General features: G+C 33.9%; 1 protein-coding gene across 2 annotated transcripts in view; it reads right to left on the reverse strand.

The window, feature by feature from the left end:
* The window catches only part of LOC149540037 (RNA-binding protein Y14-like), a 71,382-nt gene extending 52,948 nt beyond the window's left edge, over positions 1-18,434 (reverse strand). For both annotated transcript variants that reach the window (XM_089801227.1, XM_089801228.1), the window contains exons 1-2: positions 18,297-18,434; positions 18,093-18,156 (exon numbers count right to left, since the gene is read on the reverse strand). The gene's annotated coding sequence lies outside the window, so the exon portion shown is untranslated. The remainder of the gene's footprint in view (positions 1-18,092; positions 18,157-18,296) is intronic.
* Positions 18,435-18,769: the final 335 nt, after the last annotated feature.

Genomic DNA, 18,769 nt, shown 5'->3' on the forward strand with positions numbered 1-18,769 from the left:
AGACAAATTTTGCCTTTTTGTTTTGTTTTTTTCACAGATTAAAACTAGGGCAAGGTTTTTTAATTTGGGTTTTACATAGTAAATTCAAAGGATAAGCCTCGGAAATGGAAAGCCAAAGGGGTCAAAGTTTAAGCAGAAGATGGGCAGCCTACAGAAAAATGGTTATAAATGCTAAGGGTTGGTTTTGATGGTGATATGCAAAAGGAGAAGCTACAGAGGACTGTCAAGGAAAGAATTTGGCAATGAAAAAAGTGGTTTAGCGAGCGGAAAAAAAGGAAATTTTTTTGCAAACATGGGACAGAGCCGAAGAAGGGCAGATAGCAGATTTTTAAGGGTCTCACATATATTTCGGTCAAGGTGGATATTGTAATGTGTATTATGTATAGCCCAATTAAAGGGGTAATATGTGAATAGGATAGAAGATTAGTTGTGTAGAGGAAGATGGCATAAGTTGTAATAGGTGTGGAAAGGCTATTTTTTTTGGCCTATATATGTATCTTTGAAAGCTTTTATATGAATAAATAAAATATTATTATCCACCAAAAAAAAACATTCTAAATAATTTGTAAATAATATAAGTGAAATTGGTCAACTTAGATTATTATGTGGCATTAATAAGAAAACAATATGTTGAAAATATAGATTTGAATTAGATCTATATTATATTGAAATGATCTTATTATGCAGAATTATTATCCTTGAGTATTATAGTAGTCTCTCTCTTATTTATATTTCTATACGAGCTATTTGCCTTGATCTTTTCCTTCGAAAATGTTCTTGCAGGAAAAAGAGGGAGCTTAACATTTCATTAGAGGCAACCCTAAAAGAGAAGGAGCAGATAGAGGATATGATTCAGTGAATCTTCGGTGATATCAGTCATATTGATTCAGAGAGAGTAAACCATGTTGAGATGGATTTTCCAGTAATCAATAAATTGTAGCAATCAAGAGGTCTGTGATTCATGAATATACCACATGACTGTGATTTTAATGGGCCTATCCCCTGTGTACATCATGAGGAAGTGACAACTTCCAAATTATGTCACTTGTATTTGCAAAAGTTATTGAAAGGTGACAATCTTACAATAACTTAATTTTCTATTATGATGGATATCTTACGATGTCTATGTAGATCATGATAGATTATACTTTGCATAATGGATGTTTATATGGTAAGCATTATGAGAATGCGCGTACACATACCTTATAAACATTTTTTTTGAGTACATGGTGAATGTTATGCAAATTGATGTTATGGAGAGCCATTATACAGAGTACTTGGTGAATATCATGTGACTTGATGTTCTAGAAGGCCATTACTCACGGTACTTGGTGAATATCTTGCATCTCAACATTCAGGAAGGCCATTACTCAAAGAGTAATTGGTGAATATAATGAATTCTGGGAGACTAATACTCATAATATCACATGTGATGTCAAACATTTGAGTAATCGGTGAATACCATGTATTCTAGGAGACCAATACTCATGATATCAAATGTGATATCAAAACTTTTTGAGTACTTGGTTAAAATTGAATGTTGATATTCTAGGAGACCAATACTCATGATATCAGATGTGATATCAAAAACTTTTTGAGTACTTGGTGAATATTGAATGTCGATATTCTAGGAGACCAATACTCACAATACTAGATGTGATATCAAACCTTACTGAGTAATTGGTGAATATCATATGTTGATATTCTGGAAGACCAATACTCATGATATAAAAATGTTGAATATCTTTTGATCAAAGATATTCTTATATTACATTGAGGTAATATATGGTCATGTGTTTAGCCTCGCTAGCTAAGAGGGAGTGATGATGTTTGTAGTTTTGCTCAGATAAATTACATCAAGACATATATGTGTGTGTGTGTGTGTGTGTGTGTGTGTGTGTGTGTGTGTGTGTGTAATTATTAGAGTTTAATTATGATAATGAATAGACATGTCTATTATCTATTATCTCACTCTCATATAAGGGGAGGCTGCAATTGGAAAACACGTACCAAATATTATGGAAGTGTTATACATTTGCAGTGATCCTCTTATATTTATGAGAGTGAGAGATTAGACATGTCCCTTCATGAGACATGTCTGTTCATTATCATAATTAAACTCTTATAATTATAATGCAATAATGTATTTGAGGTATTTTTAATGAGCATTTATTGGTTCCTTTGGTGGTTTGATTTGCATAAGTTATCTATTATGTGCTGAAATCTGTTTATGAGAAGAATTAGTACAATATCCATTTGGGATATTACATGTTACTACTTCTTAACTTATAGTGCATGATTGATCTGATGATTTATCAAATTATTTGTTTAGTTGTTACATGCCTCTCATGAACACTATTCATTATTTATTTATATATTATATTATTATCATATGATATTACAATGTGTCATTTATTTATTAGTTCCTGCCTTTGGCAGGAAACTAATGGAATCACCAAGTTCCATATTAGTTCTATAATCTAAAAATTTCATTGATATACCAATGTTTGCAAAAGGTTTATTAATTTGCATTTTTTTTTTAAATTGAAAAATATAATTGTTTTAAAACTTTATTGGTTCATGATGAAAAAGGCAATGAAAAAATTCGATTTTCTTCATAAAAAATACAACTACTTTTTTCAACACCTCTATTAATGCAAGATTAATTGCAACCTTATCTTTTCTTGTGACAAGTGGATAAACTTTTTTTTAAATAATCATTTTTCTAACACCTCTATTAATGAATGCATTAATTTCAATTTTATCTTTTCCACATTTGTGACAAGTGGATAAACTTTTTTAAAAAAAGACAATTAGTTTTAATTGATGTTTATCTTTGTAATTTGTAAAATGTTATTCAAATATAGATATTTTAATCATTGATATTCCCACATAAACTATCTATTCCCCTATTCCCATAAACTCCTCCAAACCAACCACCACAATAAATTCCCTTCCCCCCCCCCCTCACCCTACCAGCCGCCCATAAAAGCCTTTTAGGCTGCCCTCTATTCATTGGCAGGGCTTCAAGTGCAGAGGTATATTATCGTAGGGGCGAGTGGGAGTTTGAAGAATATAATAATAGGGCCATAGGTGGCATTGATGGATAGTGGCCCACAGAAACTATTCCGAGGATTGAACCAACCGGAGATAGCAATCCGATGTCGTCATCAGTTTCAATCACTAGCCCCTCCCTGCCTTTGGCAGGAAACTAATGGAATCACCAAGTTCCATATTAGTTCTATAATCTAAAAATTTCATTGATATACCAATGTTTGCAAAAGGTTTATTAATTTGCATATTTTTTTGAAATTGAAAAATACAATTTTTTTTGAACTTTATTGGTTCATGATGAAAAAGGCAATGAAAAAATTCAATTTTCTTCATAAAAAATACAACTATCTTTTTCAACACCTCTATTAATGCAAGCATTAATTGCAACCTTATCTTTTCTTGTGACAAGTGGATAAACTTTTTTTTAAAATAATCATTTTTCTAACACCTCTATTAATGAATGCATTAATTTCAATTTTATCTTTTCCACATTTGTGACAAGTGGATAAACTTTTTTAAAAAAAGACAATTAGTTTTAATTGATGTTTATCTTTGTAATTTGTAAAATGTTATTCAAATATAGATATTTTAATCAAATAAAGACATTTTAACTCTTTTAAATTGTCAATTTTCAAAAATTATTTCTTATATAGTTTAATTTCATATTTATTTTACTTTTAATTTGTATATAAGTTTAAATTAGAATTTAATTATTTTTATTTTTACATATCTAAACCAATGCTTTTAATACATTTTCTTTTATTTTTTATTTATATATATAATTTTATTAGATTATACATTTATTTAACATATATAATTTTTACTATATTGATATTTTTAATTTATACTTTAAAATACATAATATTAATTTTGTATCAATTTTAATAAAGTTCAAATTATTTAGCTTGGTATATTATCAACTTTATTTATTATAAGTGTGTTTGGTTTTTTTAAAGCATAAATGTTATTTTTAAATTAATATATGTTTTTTTTTTCATGCATTATATTTAACCTTAAGAATATTGTCCAACTTCTACAATTGGATGAATTTATCACTTGAACAAGATATATCAAACAATTTAATAATTGAAATTAATCAATTTAACTTTTTTTTAAAAAAATTTACAATTTTATCTATATCTCATGTATAATTAATTGACCAATATCTTTGGTATGATAAATGTTCTTTAGGATGTCATCTAATTTTAATTTAGCATGATACTATAATGTTTATTTATATATTTTTTTACTATTTTAATTAATATACATCATTGCAGTTATATAATTTAATAATTTACTAACTATACTTGTAATTTAATTTAGTTTAACACTGTAATATTATATTTTTCATTACTATTTATTTGTTATTTTATTAAATTAAATATATTATATTTTAACCAAAATCTACTTCAATCAACCATAAAATCATGAAGGCAGGAACTTTGGCGCATGCGCCCCTTGTTAAATCTTTCTTTTGCAATTAATATTTATTTAATATGATTCTACTATTTCACATTTATTTATTATTAAATTCTACATTGGAACAAGGACATGACACAATCCCTACTCCAACCAATGCTCCTATAATTTAAACCATAGTAACGGAAAAAATGAAAAACACACAATGCTTGCATTTTAAACATACATGTAACCTTTGGCTGAAATTCTAACAAATTCACCTAGAATCGTTTACAAGGTCAAACTGGGAAAAATTGCCTCTAATTGAAATAAAATGCATTTGAAAAGCATGTGCATTTGAAAAATATAAAGGCTTTTCAACACGGTATTGAGTTTTTAAATGTTCTCTAATTTTTTCATTGGCTGCCCCAAACATCTAGTGCTTATATGAGGAAATATACAACTCTTTCCACTAAACTTCAATATTATACATTCTAATTGTGTTAGCCCTTTGCTTGTGAGAACTTTCTTACATTTCTGCTCTATTTGGTAGAATCCTACTTAATCACAAGACCAGTGGTCTTGACATTTAATATTATAACTTTATATCAGTCTCAGAATTGATATATTGTTCCCTGAACTTCCCAGGCATTGGATCAGCATCACTAGTTTTTAATGATCTATGGATATTAAAGAGCTTTCTGCCTTACTATTCCTCCAGCTTTCAAGTCTTCCTCTATGAAGACAATTCTTATAATAAATGTCTAGGAAACCAATCACAAACATAGAACTGCAATATACACAGTCAGGAAAATCTCAATGAAGCATCTCCAAAAGCTAATTCACACAATGCAAATGAATATCAGATCTACTGCAATGAATATCATGCTCAATAAAATATGCAAAAATGAATTAAAGACCCTTAAAAATGTGACAATTAACCTAAGCATCAACAATAACTGATTAATCCTATTATTCAACATGATTTCAACTTACGGTCAATTCAGTACTACTATTACAAGACCTTTCAAGGAATAACAGCAGCAACTTTTATTAATTGAAAATGTAGAAAATATACTATACTGGTGCTCGAGGAGCCACGTCATGATTACAAACCCTAGGCATTAATGTAGCCACCTATCACCTTAACACATATGCACTGTAGGAGTTGCCAAAACAACAAGAGTGGCACTATGACAGTCACTTGATACCAGAAGTAATGGCAATTAGAACACCATCCCCAAGAATGATCTCTGCTCTGAAAATTTGCCATATAACCAGCAATTAGTTGCAGCTTAAGCATAATGCATGTAGAATTGCACTAGTTTGAACCGGGGGCCTCCGTCTGCTAAACCACTCATGGAAATTAGGGGGTTCCATCTTCCAATCTCTGGTGAGGGACAAAAAAGATATACAATTTAGTTGAGAATGTCAATTAAATAAACAAGCATACCATCTTTCATCCTTGGTTTAGCTCAAATAGGCACATAAGCACCCAACTTTGCCCCAATTAGACATGTTCAAATTCTTCCATTTTTCCCTCCAAAAGAACCTTACAACCATGACCCATGCAACCTAAGAAATAACTTAATTACATAACTCGAAAGGCCTCATAAACTTGCCACCCTCTTCAACAACACTTAAGTGGTTCTTTATAATAACACCCTTATGTAATACAGTTCATTTCCCTAATGATAATTCCCTAAACACACAGGAAATGACAAATGTGCTATCAAATCGTCATGGCAGTTTATCGGAAATGGGAACAATACTGTCAAGCCTCCCCAAATTTGCTTTCCCTCGAGCAATGCAAATTTGACCTTCCAACTAAATCCTCTTCGGAATACCAGGTTTCCAAATTGACCTAGAGAACTGGCACGTCGATCTATTCAATCTATCAAAGGGTGGGACAACTTTTGCAAACTCTATTATTTGTTTTGTCCATGCAATTTTAAACTTTTGGGGGACTCGTTTGTTTGAAGGATGAGATCGGCATCATGCTTGCATTGTGCTTTTCTAATATAATTAGAAGCCGACTTCTATTTTTCTTAATGTCATTAAGCAATTCTTTCATTTAAGTGCTACCAATTCCGTGTAGACTCAACTCATTTCATACAAAAGGTATCATACCAAACCCAATGCAAGAAAAAAAAATGCTGCTGCTTTGTTTAGCAAACTGAAAAGTTTATATGGAGGGCAGCCTTTGTTCTTCATATCAAATGTTTAAATGAAATATGTGGGAACATTCACTCTGTATTGACAACCTTGAGCAAAAGAATACAAGTGCCCTTTGCTGTGAGTTATATTCTCATCCTTCGCTTAAATCCTTTAGGACTTTGCATTATGACAAAAGTCTTGCCATAAGCCTCTACTAATATCAATATTTTCGTACCATAAGCCTCTACTTATATCAGTACTTACATACTGGTGACAAACTTTTCTCATGTTTGAAAAATTCAGTCGAAGGGTGGACCCACAATAATGAGTATACACTTTTTTGCCTAAACTGACACTGAACTGTGAATTTTCAAGAAAAAATTCACTTTCGGATGCAAATTGTCATTTAACGGTTAGAAATTTGAAGATGAAGTAAAATAGAGTCTTTTAGGATTTTCTGTGTATATATATATTTTTTAATTGATTTGATTGAATTATTTTTTCTCCCACAAAGATTGGTATGTTATCAAAAACCTGATTTTTAAAAAGTGACATTGTTTTTTACACAACTTTTTTTCTACAATAGATATCAATGTGATTCTTTCGAATTTAGTTTGTTAACATCCATACCAAAACCGTGGAGGTGATCTGAAGTCTTTATCCTTAATATTTCATATTTTATCAGAGTTTAAAGTTGACCTAACACCAATTTGGACATACATGGCTTTTCACACATGTAACCTATTATATATTTACCCAATTTCAAATTTATTTATTTTTATTGAAATAGGACTCAAATAAGGAGACCGTGGTTATTTTTCAAAAGTTTTGTTCACTTAGTTACTACTTTTCCATGAGCGTTCAATATATAGGTATATTTTTTATAACAACCCTCTATTCAATTAATGTAAAAAAACGTATACTTAAAATATTCAAAATGTATCAAATCCATAGTCATTAGAAAGCTCGTTCTAAGTACTTGTGTCATGCAAAATGACATGTCTTTGGTGCTCCTTCTGAACCTAGCAATTGAGCCTGGAAGCCATGAAAACAACTGAAAATATTATAGACTTTGTAAAAGCCATCTAGCTTGCTAGTTTCGATAGAAACTAACTTTCTATCGAAAGTTTTTAGATAGTTCCTATAGAAACTATTTGTATTTAATTTCAATAAAAACTAAATAGTTTCTATCTAAACTATTTACGCTGTTGATTTGTTGTGCTTGCTTAGTTTCGATCGAAACTAAATAGTTTCTATCACCCATTTTTTGTTTAATTAGTTTCAATCGAAACTACCTTCAAAAGTAGTTTTGATCGAAACTATATGATTACTTTCTATCAAAAGTTTTTGGGCCAAAAATCCGTCTTTCACGATTTTGGAGGAATGTTTTCCTCCAAAAAAGTGTAACCCACTATTGTGGGTTCATCCCAAATCTTGTATCAGTGTTGTGAATTCACAATTATTAGTCCCCAATCCTTCTCGTGATGCAGTCAACTTTTGTTAACACAACCTCTAGACGGGAGCAAGAAGATATAATAGCATTCAAACAAAAGAAAGGTTATCAAAATATATTTCTAAATCCATCTTTGAATGTGTGTAATTTAAAAGAGATTAAAAGTTGATGTTTCTCTTTGAAAGAATCTTTGTATTACACCAAATTTTGGGTCATATTCTTCCAACATCATCTTGTTTGTTCCCAACTACCTCTTCCTCAAGCTGCTTTGATTATTGAGCTTAAATCCCTTGCCAAACTGTCTCATTAAGCCTGAGTTGGTATTTACAACTTCTATCTTCCTTAGAAACTGTTTTAAATCAAAATCCTCTTAAAGCAATCCAATTATCTACTTGATTTCATTTGCCTTTGCTTCATTCTCTTGAGCCCTAAAACTTGCTAGAGCATTAAACTGTTCTTTACGTCCAGAATCACTATTTGAATTTTCTAGAGAGTCCTTGGTTAATTTAAGCTCTAAGGTAAGTTCATCAAACTTTTCCTTCTTCTCCTTAAATGCATTTATAGCTATTTCCTACAAATCTAATGACCATATCTCCATCTTTAATAAAATGCAGATATTCTGATTTCATCGATATCCCAAGTATTCTTCACTATTTGCAAATCTGCAACAGTGACTGTAGATTTAATCCTAAAAATATCCATTTCATTTGTCTCCTGACCCCTCTTACAACTTAGTGTTAGCTCTTCAATAACCTTTTAGAGCTATCCATCTCAATTAGGACTTGCACCTCTTTCTCTTTTGTTACCAACAATTGCCCTTCCCATTCATGTAGCTCTTTAGGCCTATACAAAACAATGGAAAAATAACATTTCTTGCCTTGTTCTTGGATACAAAATCTATAATCTCCACTTAAGATCTTGGAAGTGTTTTGAGGATAATCACTTGAAATGAAAAGAAATGGAAGGGTTTTAATGATGTCTGCAAGACCACCGGTCCAAGGGACCAAAAGAGGTGCCAATAAAGAAGGCTGCTGTAACTTCTCTAGGTTGTTCTATTTGTTGTGTATCTGCATTAGGAAGGTAGCCATCTTGTGTAATCTTGTCTCCTTGAAAAGTTCCTTCATGCTGCTCACTTGTAGGTTGTACTTGTATTGGTTACAAATATATTGGTATGTAGCACAATCTTTGACAAAGCACCATTCCATCATTCCCACCATTCCCTTCTTGTAAAAAGTACAGATTCTTTCCTCCCATCCCTCTCTACGAACCTTCCATCTACCGATTTCACATCATAAATGATGAGAGTTGGTCCTCAATTGAGCAATTAAAATTTTGGCCTTTCCTTTAACTATAGATCCTAAATATTCTCCATCCCCATCTTCCCATGTGTGATTAAATTCTTTGACATAATAAGTGTTTTTCTACCTATCTAGTTTGACCACATGGCAGTCCTAAATTTCTCTAACACCCATTTCTTTATCTCTATATTGTTGTTCGGGCACTCCTGAGGATTAATGTTCCATTTGTTCAACCACTTGCTATTTTGTTTCCTCCACGTTCTCTTTCTACGTTTTAGCTCCTCGTCAACGACCAACTTAGGCCAGCGATGCTTATCCATATTTCCCAATTTTTTTAAATAGCTTAGCAATTGGATAATCGTTGAAGCCTCAACTAGAAATGTGACCACATCTGCAAAAAGGATCTCATAAAGAACCGTTGACTTGACCTTGAGGTTAATACTAACTAGATGTTCATGGATTCTTTCTATTTACAGCCAATTTTGATGTGTTGCTCCCCCAAACCTTACATCCATAAAGAACAACCAAAACCACCAAAAGACCAAGGAGGGTCTTCCTAGTCTTCCAATCCCACAACTCCGCTTTCTTGCATCTATTCCAAAGAAGGTAAGAGGCATTCCATCCCCCCTGTATTCTTTTTTATCCGCATGTCTCCCAACTTAATCTATAATGGAAATCAATTCCTAGATATTTGTAATCCACAATTTCTAACGAGCTGCCCTCGAATATGAATGTGTGCTGCTGCTTTTTCTTTTTCAAAGACAAGATCATGACTTTAAACTTAGCGATATTGACTTCCATTCGTACCTCCAAGCAAAAGGTCTCTAAATTTTTCAAATGCTCTCTCAAACATTGAGCAGTTTTTGCAATAAAGATAAGGTCATCAGCATAAATAAGCAGTTTTATCACATAACCTATTAGTTGTATGCCTTCCCTATTGGCTTTGTTTGGCCACTCTTCCAACTAATCAATGTAAAGGCCGAATAAAGTAGGGGACAAAGGGCATTCCTATTTGACCCCAATGTCACTCCCAAAACATTCAAATGTGCCCTCTTTAGTTCTGATTTTTGCTTTAAATCATTCATACAACATATAAACAAAGCCATGTACTCTTTTGGGACTTCTAATTCTTCCATCCTATGCCATAGTTTATCCCTAGGGACGGTGTCAAAAGCTTTCTTAAAGTCCACAAAGCAGAAAAAAGCCTCCTCTCCCTGTCTCTCCCACACTCTTTCAATGAAATATCTTAGAGTGATGCAAAGGTCAATGGTTGAGTGTTTTGGTCTGAAACCAGCTTGATCCATTGCTCTTTTCTCCCCTATTTCTTCCCAACCATTGATTCTATGCTCTAACATACTACCAAAGAGTTTGCCTGAAAGAGGATTCACCATTATGGTACAGTAATTGGAGGCATTGTTGATGTCGCCAATCTTTTGCAGGGGAATAACCACACTGGTAGTCCAATCAATAGGGAAGCAACCCTATGTGACCCTCTTAGAAAATGTTTTTGATGTGTGGGACCAAGAGATCTACGCCCCACTTTTAAAATTTCTGCCTAGAGCCCATCAATATCCTAAGCTTTGTCACTTGCTAACCTCTTTATACCCACCTTAATGTATTTAATAGATAATAACTCAGCAGAAGTATTAGCTATAGGAGGGGGAGCCTCCGCAGTTGGCCTCTCATATAAATCATTGCATACTTCAACCATTGATTATTTGTAATATTGTTTTCTTAATTGTTGTAACTCTCAACTAAAGCCCTTAGGATTATGTTTCCCTAATGAGATTAGCACTTTCCTACAAGCAATCACATAATTATCTTTTTTTAAATTTTATCAATTGCTTGTATTCCTTTAGATTTCCTTTGCTTTCTTTCCTCCCTTTAAGAGCTCTCTTCGCAGCATTGCATACTTCATCGTACCATGGTTTAGCTAGAAAAGTGTTTGAAATGCTCTCTTTGGTCTTGATCTCTAACATCCTTGTAAGACAATTTGAACTAGAGGGGTCATCATACAATTTGAACTAGAGGGGTCATCATACTATTGTTTAAGTGCTCATTCTCTCCATTGTTGTCCTTGGAATTATTGTTGTAACTAGTTATTTGGATATGTTGTTCAAGAGCATCACAAAATAGCTCTTTATTCTCACATTTATAAGGATTTTACCCGGTTTATGACCTTTAGTGCTAACACTTTGGGTTTGTTCACTTTGCGGTCTTCTTGCTCTTACGTAATATTTAACAAATAGAGGCATTGATAAGTAGGAGATAATTTCCACAGCAAGCCAAATTGTGATATTGCTATCCGGATTTAACTATGTGATTTTGAGTCAAACTCATTGACCCATGTTACATGAGTAGTGATTCAAGCTTTGGGTTTAACCATGGAGGAAACTTTGTAGTTAAGCGCACTCAAGCTGGAGTAGTACTCATGTTGAATCACTACTCATGTAACATGGGTCAATGAATTTGACTCAAAATCACACAATTAAATCCTGATAGCAATATCACAAATAGAGGCATGTCATCAGAGTTTAATTCCATAGGGCAGCGTTCAATATTGAAATCCATTAATTCTTCATCATATCACAGATTAGCTAGAAAAATGTTTGAAATGCTCTCTTTGGTCTTGATCTCTTACATCCTTTTACGGCACTCTGAACTAGGGGGGTCATCATACTATTGTTTAAGTGCTCATTCTCTCCATTTTTGTCCTTGGAATTGTTGTTGTAACTAATCATTTGGAAATGTTGTTCAAAAGCGACACAAAATAGCTCTTTATTCTCATAATTTGTAAGGATTTTACTCGGTCTATGACCTTTTGTGCTAATACTTTGGGTATGTTCACTTTGTGGTCCTCTTGCTCTTATGTCATATTTAATAAATAGAAGCATGTGGTCAAAGTTTAATTCCATAGGGCAATGTTCAACACTGAGATCCACTAATTTGGAAATAGATGAGTGACAGCATATCACATAATCCACCACGCTTTGACCATTGTATGTTTTACAAGTGATTCCATTTGATCTTGGTCAATACTTCATGTCATTGCAAAAACCAATTCAAAAAGGCTACAAAGCTCCAACAACTCTGCTCCAAAGTGTGACACACATTCCTTTTCACCCTGAGAAATCCTTTTACTGAAGTTATCTTCACATTCCTTTAGCCACAAAGGGTTACTGTCCTCTCCTAAATCACTGCCCTGTTGAATAGATTGGTTAACTATTGTCCTAGCACTGAAATCTCCTAGAAAGATTGTGTTTCTTGTAAAGCTAAAAGCAGAAATATCTTTCTTTAAAGCTGCCAAAGGGTTTTCATTGTCTAGATTGCTCCTCTTGTTAAAAATTGTGCATTTAGGCACAAAATACATGCAGCCAGCCATGTGATCCCCTTGCTATCCTCAATTTTCAGCCATATAAATTGTTTATTTGGGTCTTCTTTCTCCACTTTTACATTTTTGCTCCAAGTTTCCTTTATTAGTATTGTGATCCCACCACGACCTTTACCTATTTCCATCTCTTCATTCCAAATAGAGATTTTATCATATCCTTCAAATTCTGGAATTCATCCTTCATGTTCATGTGTTTCTATGAGACAAATAATGTCTTGTCCCTCGGCCTAAGTTATTGATGTTGGTTCTGATGCTGAAGCTGATGCGGATGCGGGTTGCTGATGCGTGGATGAATGAATTTTTTTTATAGGGGATTTTGGATGCATTTGGCTGCATTCATATATATATATATATGCAAAGAAATGCAAGAAATATACAAAAATAAACCATTCCATTCCACAGCATGATACTTCACCATTGATTGTTCAAATTGAAATAAGGTGAGCTGCAAACAAAATGGGAAGAATGAGCAATGAATGACCTCTTTTAGGGCTGTTTAGGGTTTAGGGGCAAAAAAGGGATTAAGAAAGTCAATTAACACATGCTTTTTAAAGTCACTTCAGTGACTGGGCATTGAAAAAGTCACAGGTGCTCTCTAGATGCTCCCAGATGTTATCTAGATGCTCTTGGAAGCATCTCAAGCGCATCCACAAACACTCACCGGTGCAGCATCCAAAAGCACTAGCGCATCCTAACACACCAGCATCAGCACCCTGGGTCTTTTGGAGAAAATCACTATCTAAGCCCTCGGCTATGGGCCCCAACACTGGTCCTCTTCTCCACGAGTATCCTCGGCAATTATAACTCACCATGTTTAGATACTCTCGTGGGGCCCTAAATTCCTATTTTTGTGTCATTGGTCTATAAGCGATCTGTGCTTTACCATTTTCCAGCTATGCCCATTTACCTGCAGCTCTTGTTGTTTTTACTTTCTCTTGTTCTTTCCCCCTCTCCTCTTGCTGGATAATTGTTAAATTATCATCTAGATAAATCTAAGCATCCCTAAGTGACCCCTTGTTCTTCAAAATCACATTCTTGTCCTCTATGCTACCTAAAGTAATTCTCATATGTTTGTCTTTCCCTACTCCCTTACTTCTGCCAATCCTTTTTGCTTGTATTATATTCCCTATCCATTTCAGCTTGTCCTTGAAGAAGACTCGTGCTAGAATATCTGTTTTTCACAATCCCCGTAGTCCTTCAATCCTTTAATAATGATGGTTACCACTTTCTACTGTTTGTCCTTTTCCTCTCAAATTTATTTCTTCATTTGCTTTCAATTACTTGGGCCCAAGATTTGGCCTCTTTTATCTGCTCCTTTAATTTGTTTTCTCTCAATAGCATATCTGCTAGTGCTGCATGAACTTCCTCTATTTGTGTTGGTTCAGGGCTGCTTCTCTCTGTTATTTCCTTGTAGTCCATATCTTGTTTGAGGCTGATTAATTCTTGCTGAGCTATCTTGGTGTCATTTTGTAGACTTAAACCTACTTTTTCAGCCATTTGTTCTCTCTCAAGTTCCCAACTAGCTACTGTAACTTCCTGCAACTTTTCACTCTCTTGTTGCCCCTTTGCCTCTAAAGCTTCAAGTCTCCTTTTCATGAGCATAAGGTCACTTGGTACAGCTCTGATGACCAAAGCAAAGGGCGGGAGCAGGGGCTTTAAGTCGATTGTAAAAGGTGTCTTGTGGTGGATTTTGCTCCACATTATTAATAATTCGAGTATTGAAGTCCTTTTGATGACCCCCATAATATTCTTTTGAACTTTTGATCTCTCTCTCTCTCTCTCTGGTTTCTTTTAGATTCAAGGACCATGTCAGGGTTGAATAGTGCAGACTGCAGCAAATGATAGATCATTCTGAACTTCTGGCTCAAGAGCTCTGTATTCACTTAATAAAGGCCTTAAAAATATTTTGAATCTCTCTCTCTCGCTCAACTCTTCTATGGTGCCCTGTATTCTCATCAATAGACATTCAGTGTTAACTGGTTTCTTTTGGATTCAAGGACCATTTCAGGGTTGAATGTCGCAGGCTGCAGCAAATGATAGATCATTCTGAAATTCTGCCTCAAGAGCTCTGTATTTGCTAAATAAAGGGCTTAAAAATATTTTATTGAATCAAATTGCCTCTTCTTTTGGTGGATCTTCACTTTTGTGAAGGAATTTGAGTTGGAATTCTGACATTCTACGAGCTTTCTACCCTGGATAGCTTGCATCATCATTGCCATCATGACTTTGAGTGCTTCAAACATTTTCCTCTGCACAACAATCAGATTGACCACTACTTCAAACACTGTGTGCACCTTTTCTTCTTTGTCGAATTGTGCCTCATCCTTTCTAGCATCTCGTGTCTCCTTTGATATACTGCTATCTACTCCTCAGCAAATAGTGTCAACCCTTGTTCCCTAGGTTAATAGGATCAATGTTTTGATACCACTGTAACATACTTAATAAACATGTCTAGATCTTACTTCAAAATCAGATCTACTGCAACAAATTTTATGTTCAATATAATATGCAGAAATAAATTAAAAAACCCTTCAGAATATGACAATCGACACAAACATCCACGATAAGAGATTAATGTTATTATTCAATATGATTTCAACATACAGTCAAGTCAATATTACCATATCTTTCGAGGAATAGCGGCAACAAATTTTATTATTTGAATCCACAGTTATGGCACTAAAGTAGCCACCTCAAGATTACAAACCCTAGGCACTAAGTTAGCTGCACATCATTCAAACACAGGCATTGTACGAGTTGCCTAAAAAACAAAAATGGCAATATGAGGGTCGCCTAATACCAAAAGCAATGGCACTTAGAAACGCCATACCCAAAAATGAACTCTGCCCTGAGAACTCACCATGTATAATCAGCAATTACAGCTCAACGACACTATGTGGAATTGCAGTAGTTCATATCCACTAATCCTGCAATGGAAACTGGGTAATTTCTATCCTCCAGCCTGACATAATAGACAGACAAGATGTCCAATCTATTACATGACATGAAAGGACCCATAACTTTGCCACCCTCTTTAACAACAGTAACATGGTTCCTGAATACAAAACTCTTATATAATATAATTAATTTCCCTATGATAATTTCCTAAGCCCACAAAAACTGGAAAATGTGCTTCCAGATCATCATAGAATTTTATGGGAAAAGGGGACATTTCACTCAATGGGGTTTTCTCACCTCCCTGAATAGCTGTATTTTGTCTTTTCATTATGTCATGTAATAGTGCCAGTAATTGGTTTTTATCTGCTATATCTGCTTGTGTATGCAGGATCCTAGTTTCCTCATCTCTGTATGGTTTTATTGGTTTTTGGCTTTAGGCTGGGGTCCCTTAATTAAGATCACAATAATTATATTAAAAATGCCATACCACTGAACACGAACCAGCAACATAGCTATGAACAGGTCCTGCTTCATATCCACAACAGACAAGATGAACCACTCAACTTCATAGTATGCAATGTCCGACAATAGCAAAATAGATTACTCAGATTAAAAACAATACTGTCAATGTTGTGGAAAATAAATATTCAACTCTTCTGTGGCAGTTCTCAACCAGATAACAGAGAAGCATCCTATAAAACGAATGGGTGAGAGAATGATTGAATGATGTTCTTTTAAAAATTATCTCCTTGTTTATAGTATATACTCTCCCAGGATTACGTAAACCCCAACATTGCATAATGTAAAAGAATCCAATGTGTACTGGAAACGCCATATTATATCATGGTAATCTTACGCCCAATTTTATCGGTGCCAGCTAATTCACCTCGAAGAATCATACTCATCAAACAAATTAATAATATGTCTTTTGCTCTGAATGTCTTCCAGGCCTTTTCAAATGGCATCTTTCCCAAAGTCGGTAACATAATGGTCATCCACTGCCCTATTTTATACATCACTCCCGCTCTGTAGTGATTTTTCATCCAATGCCAGGGACACTTCTTAGTTCTTTGTGTAAGTCATCCATGTATACATGTTTTATAGTATTGTATTGAATCATTGATAGATATAACACTGTATGTGGTAGCTCAATGGCATTTCCCTGTTATTTAGATTTCCATGATAATTACAACACTAGAGCTCCAATTGTTCTGGTAATTTTTATCATCTAAGCCAACGAGTGAAGAAGCAAAGCAAGGGCTTCGTATTGTGTGTATTAGCTAGCTCAATGACATTTCCCTGTTATTTAGATACAAGGCTCGAATTTGAATATGGTTTTGTCAATCATAAAATTCAGATGAAATTTGGCAAGGGTAAAAATCCAAAAAACAATTGCTATTAAATTTATCTTATATAAATTTATTTACTTTTAAATATAAGTAATATATCCACAAAATTGTCAAAATAGTTTGACATTGCTAAATTGTTAAACTAAACAAGTCAATATAATTTTAAAATAAAACAATATAATATTAAATATCATAAAATTTGGATGAAGTTCTGAAAGGGTAAAAATTTGCTCAAATTCGAATTTCATGGATGAAACTCGACATACCCTGTGACTTAGGTTACAACACTAAGCTCCAATTGTTCTGAAATTTTATATCCTCTAATCCAATGAATGAAGAAGCAAAGCAAGGGCTTCGTATTCTGCATGCAATGTTTCTTAGTTAATCTCTGTTTTCCAACACACGCTGGGATGAAGATCGAAACAGAAACGTGTTATCCTTTTTTAGCACAAAATTACAGTCTCAAAGTCAAGAGAGATAAAAAAGGAACGCGTCTAAATCAAGGATGACATGTTTATCATATTCCGGGTGATGAGTTCTGGGTTATATAAATTACCTGAAAAGAAAAAGCTTCAACGAGAATTCGGGTCTCACGAGGTAAGATGGTATCCTAAAGGGGATGCTGCAGCCGACATTACCATTGGACGCTTTAATGTTTGCTCGATTGCAAAAAATAGTCTGATAGACGTTGTTTACCACCAAAGGAATGCTTAGTCTAGAAAAATATATCCGTTGCAGTTAAGAATGCCTACTTAAAAATCAAAACACGGTGAAGACCTCCTTAAAAATAGAGAACTCTTGATGAAACCTACTTGACTCACTTGTTCGGAAATTTTCCCAGAAGTTACTGTCTACGCAGAATCATATTCACGGTAAAGCTTAAAAAAAAGTTTTTCTTAATTTTAGTGCATCTTCGGAGAGATTTATAGCCATGTACATGGCTAGTTAAAGCCTCGAAGATTTTTATGTTTAGTCCTGGAAAAAAGCAATGAACCATTGGCTTACTCACCAGAGCAATGTAGAAGATCGCATTTACCACTATAATATCATTTTTAACCAAAACTCAAATGCAGAAAGTGAAGAAAAAACCCTACCTCTGTCCCCAACTGCAGTGCCAAGTTGGATACCGAGCAACAAAATTACTTTGCCTGCCCCTTCCTGTCAGATCAGAGAGATTAATAATAATGATTTCGACAGCTTGAAACCTATCTCGCCCTTAAATTTTGAAAAGCCTTTAGTGAGCGTAAGTGTCTGAAATTGAATTGCTTAATGATTCTTAGAGCCACAACTCTGCTTACAGTGTTGCAGACGTAGGGCGACTCTAAATTTTCTTAGCAGAATTTCACTGAAGAACGAAGAGTCTGTCCTTCAAAAGCTGTGCGATTAAGAGATTGGAATCCTCCTTTTCCGCTTCGCCCTTTCCTTATTGTTGAAGTTTAAACTAGCAGTTATATTTGATTATAGATAATTTTGTCATAGGTAAAATGTTTAATTACATTCAAAATCTAAAATTGCATTCCTTATAGAGAAATACTTTTAAATTATTTTTGAAAATAAGGTTGCATTGTTATTTTGTTATAATAATATAGAATGTTAAGTAATTGTAGAAATGTGTAGAAGCAACATGTGAGATGATGACTTGATTTTATTCTTGCAAAAGAAAGATCTCACCATGTATAGATATCAGCATCCTCTGTCTATATATAGAGGATTATAGTATTATGAGTAAGCATACATCTAAACTAGAAGCTTCCTTCGATTAAGTAGCACA

The sequence above is a fragment of the Cupressus sempervirens genome, chromosome 9 (genome assembly GCF_028749045.1).
Source record: "Cupressus sempervirens isolate cs-2001-9-10 chromosome 9, ASM2874904v1, whole genome shotgun sequence".
NCBI classification, from domain to species: Eukaryota; Viridiplantae; Streptophyta; class Pinopsida; order Cupressales; family Cupressaceae; genus Cupressus; species Cupressus sempervirens.